The sequence below is a fragment of the Chlorocebus sabaeus genome, chromosome 27 (genome assembly GCF_047675955.1).
Source record: "Chlorocebus sabaeus isolate Y175 chromosome 27, mChlSab1.0.hap1, whole genome shotgun sequence".
In the NCBI taxonomy this organism is placed as follows: Eukaryota; Metazoa; Chordata; class Mammalia; order Primates; family Cercopithecidae; genus Chlorocebus; species Chlorocebus sabaeus.
Window position 1 is genome coordinate 14,282,184 of NC_132930.1, and position 12,262 is coordinate 14,294,445.

Below are 12,262 nucleotides of genomic sequence, written 5' to 3' on the forward strand. Positions count from 1 at the left end.
ATCTTTTAGTGTGCTAGAAATTTAGTGTATTACAAATTTTAAAGGGAAGACTTTGACCTTTCAGTAGAATTGTGGTGTTGCACTGCTACACTGTGGTCTTTCTTACTGTAATAACAGCAACAATAAAATGAAATTAGAAACATTAACTTATGTTTGCTCCGTGTAATTATTTAAAATGATTTTTCATCTTCTATACTTTTTCTAACATGTTCTGAAATTGAGAAGGTAAGCATTTATTATCCACAATGTTCAGAATGTCTAATTCCTGAAGTAAAAAAAAAAATTCAGATCCCTTGAAATTTCTTTTTTTATGATTATTATTCTTTAAGTATTGGGATACATGTGCAGAATGTGCAGGTTTGTGTATACATGTGCCATGGTGGTTTGCTGCAACCATCAGCCCATCATCTACATTAGGTATTTCTCCTAACGCTATCCCTCCCCTGCCCCCACATCCTCAGACAGGCCCTGGAGTGTGATGTTCCCCTTCCTGTGTCCATGTGTTCTCATTGTTCAATTCCCACTTATGAGTGAGAACATGTGGTGTTTAGTTTTCTGTTCCTGTGTTAGTTTGTTGAGAATGATGGTTTCCAGCTCCATCTATGTCCCTGCAAAGGACATTAACTCATCCTTTTTTATGGTTTCATAGTATGTGAAAACATGGTGTGTATGTGCCACATTTTCTTTATCCAGTCTATCATTGATGGGCATTTGCGTTGATTCCAAGTCTTTGCTATTGTGAATAGTGCTGCAATAAACATACATGTGCATGTATCTTTATATAGTAGAATGGCTTATAATCCTTTGGGTATATACCCAGTAATGGGATTGCTGAGTCAAATGGTATTTCTGGTTCTAGATCATTAATATATTGGTGATCAGGCCATCAATAAAGTCATTAGAATGGCTGAGACTACCTAAGAATACAGTATTAGGAAGGTAGAGAAGATGGCCAAAGAGATAAAGATGAATAATACTAACGCTTCAAAGGTGATGGGCTTCTGGAAGAGAATAGATTACTTGATTAAACAGTGAAAAGAAAATATGGTAACCATCGGAGAGTTTTAAGGAGGTCATGCTAAACTTCAAGAAGATAAAATAAATTAATGACTAAAAAGTAACCACTGCATTTATCCATTAGATAAATAGGAGACCTTAACAATAATAAATTATTATAAACAGAGGGCTATTGTATAATCCTGACTCCACTGGGTTGACTGGTAGATGGGTAATGAGAGTGGTTTTACTCAGTACAGATTACTCTTCTGAAAAGTAGAGATAATAAAGAAAGAAAGGAAAGATAGAGTCAAAAGATGGTGGCAGAAAAGTCAAGCAAATTGAGAGGAACAAGTAAGTAGAGAGAAAGTGAAGACAGAAGAATGAAGGTATAATTAATTAGCAATGTTCTAGATGAACACAGGAGAAAATGAGGTCATGGTCATGGTTGGAAGAAAAATACCATCTCTGAGACTGGATAAAATAGAATAAAGATGATGTATTTGTTTGCTAGGGCTGCCATACCACAGTACAATTAGCTGAATGGCTTAAAGAACAGAAATTTCTATTTTCACCATTCTAGAGGCTAGAAGTCTAAGATTAAGGTTTGGGCAGGGTTGGTTTCTTCTGTGGCCTTTCTCCTTGACTTATAGATGGCCATCTTCTCCCAGTGTCTTCTAGTCTTTTCTCTATACATGCTGTGTCCACATTTCCTCTTCTTATAAGGATATCAATCATATTACATCATTAGTCATATTCCTAGTAACCTCATTTTAATTTAATTACTCCTTTAAAGATCTTATCTCCAGATATCGTCACATTCAGAGATAATGGGAGTTGTGACTTTAGCATATGAATTTTGGGGAGATGCAATTTAGTCCATAAAGATGGATAGATACTTCTAATAATTAAATAAAAGTCATATTGAATATCTAACCAAATGTTTAACACATATTTTTATTACAAAATGCAGGTTGCACAATTGTAATCATATGAGCAGGAAGACTATGGAAAGTAAGTCCTACAGCTAATGAATATTCAAAACAAAGTTTCTGCATTTGGAGGACACAAGAGATTAAACCCTGAACATCTCTGCTGTTCTGCTTTCAACCATATTTCAAATCTGCTTTCTGGCAATAGACACTGATTGTCATGGAGGTCACGCTTCAGGGTACGTAGTATAGAGTCAATGACAAATTGCTTCTGTGCTGTAAGGTGAAAATGATGAAATATTCTGCTATATCTCAAGCATTGTCTCTTCCACTTACATTATCTTTGAAAACATCAAAAAGCCTAAACAGTTGCTAAGAAGAATATATCCAATCTTCTATATGTCTATAGGGATTGTCAAATTTAATGATTTATTTATCTTTCACTCTTCATCAGATTTACTGAGCTTCACTCTGTAAGAAAAATATACACACTTAAGGGAATGCTTATTAAGAACAGAGTAAATGCAAACTCAGTCAAAAATGGCATTTTATCAACTGTTGGAAGATATGGGCAATCTTTCAAATTATCTGCCTTCATTAAAATCAATTTTTAAATTAAATTGTATAAACATATGATATAAGGTTATTCCTTTAGGAAATGTCATTTTATTTCCTCTATGTATAAACCTTTGCATACAATTTCAATGTTCCTTATGCATCTTCTGTATACCAAACTGAGGCAGGACCTCCAAACTGCATGACTTGAGTCCTTGGGGAACACAGCAGACACTCAAATAACACTGTTTTGTTCAATGTTGCTTCCTTATAACATTGATGATGAAACTAAATAAATCGATTACCATTGAGGCCACTGGCTATATGGTGTGCACATTCTTCCCATGTCTGGAGGGTTTTCTCTGAGTAGTCTAGTTTCCTCCTAAATCTCAAAGCTGTACACGTTACACTCATTAGTGTGTCTCAGTGGTCCCTGTCTGAGTGAATGTGGGTGTGTGTGAGTGCACCCTGTAATAAGATGGCATCTTGTCCACGGTAAATTCCCACTTTGTACCCTGAGCTACAGAGAAAGACTCCAGCCACCTGCAACTCTAAACTGAAGTAAGTGGGTATAATTACCTTGCTTTTTTTTTATTAATCTGTCTTAAATGTCTGTATAGCTCACACTTACTTTAATGTTTAATATTAGAAGTGTTTTGCTCTTCATTTAGAAATTTGGTGATGTTTTTGTGACCAGAAATATGCTATAGGAACTCAACTCTTGCTTACATCAATTAGTTCATGGTAAAATTTGCTTCATTGCACTTCATTTTGTTTAAAGTCACAGTTTCCAAGAACTTATCAAGATAGTAAGTGAGGATTTACTGTACTCTGGCTGCTGGATAACCCTGGCTGGTATCCGCTTTCTGCCAGAATTGCTGGAAAGTAGAAGGAACCAATCAAATGTAGTTGTTTCAATATGCTCTGCATTAACAAAATATTGGATGCAAACTGCCACCACTTGCTCATGACCATTTTCATGGGCTAGGTCTTAGTAATTTCTTCTCCTATTATTTTAATACAAAAATCTACAGATACTTTCCTTCAAGGAGCATGGATGGTGTTTGCTTCATCATTTTCAATTTCATATTAGGCAAAGCTGTTGGACTCTGCACCTGTAGTGACCTCAGCCAGGAAGCTCCAACCACAGCACCTTCTAAATATAAATTTTTCATCCCCAGAGGTACTCAGGAGCACTGAAAGGGAAGCGATCTTCATTTTAAGTGGCTTCATGGAAGTGTTCATACTTAACAAATACTTGATGGATGCTTTCTATTGTGTCTATTCAGCTGCAAATCCACTCTTTGTTCCAGATGTTGGGAGGGTTACTGAATTCATGGATAATACAGATATGACAGACGGGGGTAGAGACCACTAAATAACTTTTGTTCCAAAGGTAGTGCATTTACCTGCTACATTGGGCGTATGTATATGATGATTTCTTTCAGGAGGCATCCTTAGTATCTGGTCTAATATCTAATCCATATTTAGTTTTTTGTATCGTACATGGTCACATTAATTTAAAATTGATGCATTTTCTGTTTTTAGATGTTTCAGTAACTTGTGCCTGATAATATGAATGAACATCATCTTGGAACAGTTTTTAAGCACTAGATCTGTGACTTCATAGTTTGTCATAATTATTTCAACTAGATTTTTGGATTTTAATACAAAGACCTGCACATGGTCACCCTTTATCACAGGATCACCGATACTGATGGGGTTATCTGCCATCCACTTCGGCTTCATGGCATGGTGTGACTTTGTTTGGCAACCCCTAACAATTCTCTGGACTACACTGACTCTGATTCAAGCACCCTTCTTAAGAGTCCAGACTTCTTGGAGTTCTAGATTGTCTTTTTCATCATCACTCTGAATAATGAACAGTAACTGGTGTTGGTTTTACTCCATACTGAAGACTACTGGGTCCTGCTTATTTCTCATTAGTGTTCACAAAAATAACTGCCTATGAGCTGGAATATCACTTCCACTCTCAACCACCACCTGTCCACCTTCTTGCACTTGTCTTTCATCTCATTCAACGTGTCAGCTGCAAACTGCTGCTGTCCTGGTTGCAGGTCTTGCTGAAAGTCACTGTCCTCATTTGAGTTATCTTTGTGATGGTGATTGTTGTCTTGGGATGTTGGCATTTTTATTCTGGGCATTGTTGTCATCGTTACTGTTGGAGATCTATTTGCTAACGAGGGCCGAGGAAACCCAAATTCCTATGCCTTCACTAAAACAAATTCAAGTATAGCCCTTGAGTGGTTGACAAAACAATGTAGTCCAGTGAAATAAGCTCCACTGGGCAACAATTCAAAAAACTGGCCAAAGGAACCAGGCTTCAGTATGTGGCACTGAACTAGGCTGATATTAACCAATCAACTCCATCTCACGTGGTCTGAGATCCAGATATTTGATATAGGAAAAAACTTCATTGATTGCCTTTATTCCTATAATGATGATATAGCAAGATATTCTACCACATCAGCCAAACCATACTTTACCAGATCTGCATCAGCCACTCTGCTCTGCAGCTAAAACTCATCTACATATCCCAGATGGTGGGTTTCACACTGGTAGAACTTCAACTCTGACATCTTAATGAAAAAAAAAAAAAGATATACTTGTTGGTTCAGGAATGCTGGATTCAAACTTTATATAAGCTACAGGGCAGTGAGGGTGAAGAACTAAGATATTTTTCAAGAGCATTTTTGCAAACTACCCAAACAATACTGCACAAATTTCTAAACTCATGTGATCTCTGTCTCCAATTACATATCAGATGAGACCTACAATGAAAGGAACTGGAACCATTTCTAGGTGTTCCTAGTTTCAGGAAGAGGCTAAGTACGTTACTAAAAAGTTGTATTTTCAGGAATTTAAGGGTCCTGCACATTTCCTCATGATGAAAGATCTTAAGCTGATGCACAGAAAACTTTTAAACAGCTGTGGTTTAGTAACTTTTGACTACTACAAATAGAGGTGTCTCAGGATTGAACTATAAGGAATTTCAGGAACATTTACCCCGACTAAACATGAAGTCTTTATTCTGGATCTCATATAAATTTTCAGTTTATTTTCAGGAGGAGTCAGAAATGATTCATCATTCATTACAAGAATTTCCCCAAAATATAACCCACGGCAGCAGTAAGTTATGTTGTAGGTAACCTACAGAACATGTGCCATATTTGTCCAAATGGACTCTGCCAACTACAAATGAGAGGTTTCCATATCCAGTAACTTTGAATATGCCTTCAAAGCTTCTAGGACTCCTAGAAAGCTAAATGTCTCATGGTCTTGTACTCTTCACCTCTCAAGGTATCTAGGGTGAAGGCCGTGTATTTGTTTGATGTCTGACATCTTATTAAAGTGTTACAAAACTGGAAATCTGTGAAGCCACTTGGGATGTATTTTCACCACCACTCTGCACAGGATCCACAACCTTCACAACTCTCAGATGCAAGGACATTGCTTCCTTTAGCTTTCTGAAGACATTCCATACACATGATATCTTACAGAAGGAGGTAATTAAAAATAAGGCAATGCACATCAGATGAAATATGATTTACATAGTCCCTTAGTTCATCTGACGTTATTTCCAGGGGGATTTCATTATTCACGAGACACCTTTTAACACTCTTCTTTCATGGCCCTATTGCTGCCTTGTGTGTTGTATCAAAGAGCACATCTCCTCTCTTGGTTACTTGAGTTCAAAACACCTACACAGGCCTTCACAGTCTGTTACTGTGGTTGAGAGGGAGGGAGAAATGTGACAGACACTTCTGGTAGTGCTCACCACCTTGACTCCAGGGATTGGAAACTCTAATATAACTAGAAGGCACATAAATTTTAAGGACTAGTAATATATAATTTTGTCAAAGAACAAATCTATGCAGAAAACTGTGGAGGGCAGTATTTTAGAAATAAGATTGGATTGGTTAAAGGAGTAAATATTCAAAATACTTCCCCTTTTCTTACCTATATTTACATGAATGTTCAAACAAAATGTTTCATTGCTATCATAAAACACATCTCTTCAAATATTGTGTGTAAATTTGGTTCTAAAATTCATTTTAAGTTATTTAAGCCACTAACAATCTGTGCTAAGATGTTCTTAAAAGAAATTGGGCATATTTTCAGTACTTGGAGGAGAAAATTAATAGCAAATTTTTAAACAACCAACACAAAATTCCAGATTCTCATAACAGTTATATTAACCTTTATTTTTTCTTCTTAAAAAAGCTTTATATACATTTTACATGCATTAGAACATTTACTCCATGAACATAGATTTCCTCTGTCTAGTTTATTGCTAATTCTCATTGCTAGACCAGTTTCTGGCATTCAATAGTCACTCAACAAATATTAGTTACACAAATGTTCACCAAGGAAATAGAGTTGCTGGATAATGACTTAGAGTCAATTTTTTAAAAGTGATGACTTGGGATTATAATGAATGCCGCTACAGTATTTAGCCAGAAAGCAGTCTTGCTTAAAGTGCTTGGGATGTAGGAGAATTTCCTCCCACATTCAGTGGTGCCAACTTGCAATATTTTATCTTCTATATTTGAGATTTTGTCTGTCTGTTTTGTTTTATTCCTTTATATAGAATCTTAGATACCAATTCTTGATGTTCTCAGCAACATTTCTGGCAATGTCAATAATGATCTTTGTGGTCCTAAAATCTCTTCTAGAAGCCATAAAAGCAGGCACTGAGCCTTTCTTTCCCCCCCTAATCTCTAGTGCCAAGCCCAGCACCTAGATGATGGTAGACGATTCATAAATATAGTTGAACTAAGTAACAAGAAGTGTATCTTTGGAGGACAAAGACTACCACTAGCATCAGTCATCCTTCCTTTCATTTAGAGAAATCCTCTGATATTCCCTTTGTTTCATTTTGAATCCTTTGCAAAAGTCTTTTTTTTTTTTTTTTTTAATTTGTCGATACTAGGCATTTGAAAGAATCGGGGGATGGATTTTTTCCCTGTATTTCTACAAACAAAGCTGTTCTAAAAATTTTCAAATGTGATTAGAAAGGACATTAGATTTACAATGACATTTCTATTTAGAATTGGCACAGAGGAAATCACACATAATCCTTGTTTTCAGTAAATGTATTTTATGAAAAGAATAATTAGACATGCAGCCACCGAGAAGAAAATGTCTTCTTAACCCATAATAGAGTTTATTTCTTTATTTTTAAGTGCTTAAACTTGACACTATTACCCTATTTGACAAAAATGAAAATACCTGCAAAAAAATAAAAAATAACTCATAAAAATAGTTTATGAATAATTTTATTTAAAATTATTAATAGCCACTTATTTCCTGGAAAAAACATGTAAATTTCCATGCAAAAATTTAATTCCAAATTCAAACTTTACAACTTAAAAATCAATTTTGATATTTTACAAGATAATTACTAATTATTAAGATTTAATCAAACTGCCTTTATAATGAGTGACAAAATCTATGATCTGGTCCCTTATTTGTTTCTTTCCTACATTTCACAAATGTCACTTGGCCTGGTTTTCTAGAACACAAATATTTTCCTATATTAATAAATATGATTGTTAGAACATATTTCTAACTTGGCGAATTTCAAAAGTATTTTGAAGTATTCCAAATAGAACTAATTAGTAGCTTATGAGGTAAAAGTACCACCATATAACTATATCTTGTATACTGAACTATAAAATAGAGTAATTACTGAATCAGTTAAATAGCACATACAGTCTGTATGCATTGTTTCTTTTAATTGCAAAGGACAGCAATTTCATGGAGCTAACTAACACACAATCCCCAAAACTGAGAATTTATTTGAATCATGCTGGGGGAATACCATTAAAGCCAAGGAAAAAATTAAACAATGATGGTATTGTGGTAGGAGCTCCCAAGACCTCAACAGCAGAACTTCTGAAACCTCCAACTGGACCTTTATTGACATAAGTTAGCTTCCAATTCTTAGCATTATCTTTTCCCCTTCCTCTGAGTTGAAATTTGTGAGCACAAAAGAAAGAGGGAAAGACAGACAGACAGAAAGAGATGGAGATTTGAATGGTCCACATTATTCACCTGTCTACATCTCAGTCAGTCAACTCTTGTCTTGGGGTGGAGTCGCAGAGTGAAACATGTGGTCTGGTAATTAAAGCTAACATTTGTTGACCATGTACTGGGCACTAAATACTGTTCTCAGCACTATGTTCTAACTCATTTAAGCCTTCCAATGACTCTAGGATCTCTTTACTATTAACCGATTTTACATATATACAAGCATATACAACAATAAGTATCTTAAAATGTCCTTTCTTGCCTAGGAAAATGAGAAGTATTCAAAATCTCAGATTTATGTAACATCTTAGGTTCATCTGTGATGATCTTAGACATGTCTAATAGTCATTCAGGTCAGATTATACTGCATGAGTATCTTTGTTTCACACATGAAGTCACTGAGCCAAAACAATTGTGTGATCAACAATGGTCACAAAATTAATGCATAATAGAACAGAGAGTAGGGGACTCAGGACCCCTTAGGAGAGGTCTGGAAAACACTCAAAGCATGTGGCCTGGGCCTTTCTTTTCACAGACTAGTAAATTCATTTTTATTTTGACAAGATCTTCTATAGTTTATTTATAAAATTAGGAAAAGCACATTAAATATATGAAAGAATAAGCACTTGACACATTAACAATTAAGTATAATACTCTTATTTCTGGGGTTTCCTGATACAGATTTACATACATTCAATCAGAAGGCTTCTATCTGAAAACAAAGAAAATTATAATTTTGGACAAAAATTCGAGGAAATAAACATATTATAATAGTACCCTAGGTGTGATATACTCATTTCTTGCAGCCAATCTCAGCCCAAATGTTAGTTTCCTATTAAGTAGACCAGACCATATTTACTAGGTCAATATGTAAATATTAATAGCAAAAGTTTCAAAGTGAAACCTAAACCTTACTGTGGGCATTGGAAAACAGCATAACTCTAGGCCCTGATGAATGACTGATCATATAGTAAGGAAGAAAACTAAAGTTGAAAGAAAGTGGAGAGAAATACATAGTACTATAGAACGTATGTCTCAGAGATTAGAACTCTGATAAGCCTCTTAACTGAGACCTGAAGGAGACCGACCCATAACAAGAACATGGAGAACCTCCTTTCACTAAATGTGATTCACTGAAAGCTCAATTGTGAATCATATGCAGCATCACTTTTATGTCTTTGTGACAAAGGCTAAATTTAAGAGAGACTGAGCATAGAATATATTTCCATTTCTTTGTGTCTTCTTCAATTTCTTTCATCAATGTTACAGTTTTCAGTGTAGAGATTTTTAACCTGCTTGAATAAATTTATTTCTAAGTATTTTTTGTAGCTACTGTAAATGAAGCTCTCTTATTTTTCAGATAGTTTTCTACTTGTGTATAGAAATGTTGTAGATTTTTGTATGTTTATTTTGTCTCCTAAAACTTTACTGAATTTGATTATTAGTTCTAGGAGTTTTTTTAGTAAAATATTTAGGGTTTTCTATATACAAGATCATGTCATCTGCAAACAGGGCAATTTTGCTCATGGATTGGAATAATTCATATTGTTAAAATGTCTAAAGTGATCTGCAAATTTGGTGTAAGCAATATCAAAATACCAATGATATTCTTCCACAGAAATAGAAAAGTACAAATCCTAAAATTTGTATGGAACCACAAAAGACTTCAAATAGTCAAAGCAATCTTGAGCAAAAAACCAAAGCTTGATGCACTACACTTGCTGACTTCAAAATATGCTACAAAGTTATAATAAACTAACAGCATGGTAGTAGCATAAAAATAGACACATAAACCAAAGGAAGAGAATAGAGAATCCAGAAATAAATCCATGCACTTATAGCCAACTGATTTTCGACAAAGTTGCCAAGCACACACAATGGAGAAAGGACAATCTCTTCTATAAATGGTGCTGGGAAAAGTGGATGTTCACATGCAGAAGAATCCGAAGAATAAAGCTAAATTTTTTTCACTTACCATATTAAAAAATCAACCCAACCAGGCACCATGGCTCACACCCGTAATCCTAGCATGTCGGAAGGCTGAAGGGGGCAGATCACCTGAGGTCAGGTATTTGAAACCAGCCTGGCCAACATGGTGAAACCTCATCTCTACTGAAAATACAAAAATTAGCTGGGCATATTAGTGCGTGCTTGTAATCCCAGGTACCCAGGAGGCTGAGGCAGGAGAATCACTGGAACATGGGAGGAGGAGGCTGCAGGGAGCCAAGATCATGCCACTGCACTCCAGCCTGGACGACAGAGCAAGATTTCATCTCAAAACAAAAACAAAACAAAAACAAAAACAAACAAACAAAAAAAACAAAGTCAACTCAAAATGAATTAAAGACATAAACGTAAGACCTGAAATGATACAACTGTTAGAAGAAAGCATAGAGGAAACACTTTACCATATTGGTCTAGGCGAGGAATTTTGGGGTGAGATAAAAAGCATAGGCAATGAAAGGAAATGTAGAGAAATAGAATTATATCAAACCAAAAAGCTTTTGCACAGCAAAGGAAATAACCAATAGGGTAAAAAGACAACTTACAAAATGATTAAAAAAAATTATAAACTATGTGTCTCACAAAGGGTTAATACTCATAATTAGTAAGAAACTCAAACAACTTAAAGGAAAAAATAATATAATAATAATCCAATTTAAAAATGGATAAAACACCTGAATAGACATTTCTCAATAGGAGACTTACAAATGGCCATAAGCTATATGAAGAAATGTTCAGCTTTATTTATTTATTTATTTATTTGAGATGGAGTCTTGCTCTGTCACCAGGTTGGAGTGCAGTGGCACCATCTCAGCTCACTGCAACCTCTGCCTTCCAGGTTCAAGCGATTCTCCTACCTCAGTCTCCTGAGTAGCTGGGACTACAGGAATGCGTCCCGACACCCAGCTACTTTGTGTATTTTTAGTAGAGACGGGCTTTCACCATGTCGGCCAGGATAGTCTCCATCTCTTGAGCTCGTGATCCGCCCTCCTCGACCTCCCAAAGTGCTGGGATTACAGGCATGATCCACCACGCCCCGCCTAAGAAATGTTCAGCATTATTAATCAGTAGTAAAATACAAATCAAAACTTTAGGGGAAAAAAATCACCCCACACCTGTTAGAATGGCTATTATCAAAAACACATAAAATAACAAATGTTGGCAAGAATGTGGAGAAAGGGGGACTCATACACAGATGGGAACATAAATTAGTCCAGCCATTATGGAAAACAGTATGCAGATTCCACAAAATATATAACTAGAACTACCATATATTCTAAAAATCCCATAACTGGGTTCATAGCCAAAGGAAATGCAAGCAGTATGCTGAAGAGATATCTACACTCTCATGTTTATTGTTACACTCTTCACAATAGACAAGAAATAGAATCAACAAGTATCCATCAATAGATGAATGAATAAAGAAAATGTGGTATATTTATACAATGGAATACTATTCAGTCATAGAAAACAATAAAATCCTGTCATTTGTGGCAGCATGGGTGAACCTGAAGGACATTAGTGTAGGTGAAATAAGCCAGGCACAAAAAGACAAAACCGGATGATCTTATTCATATGTGTTATCTAAAGAAGTTGATCTCATAGTGTTAGAGAGTAGAATAGTAGCTATTGGGACCTGGGGAGAGGAGGCAAGATAAGAGGATAGGGAAAGATTGGTCAATGGGTACAGCATTACAGATAGGAAAAATAAGTTTTGGTGT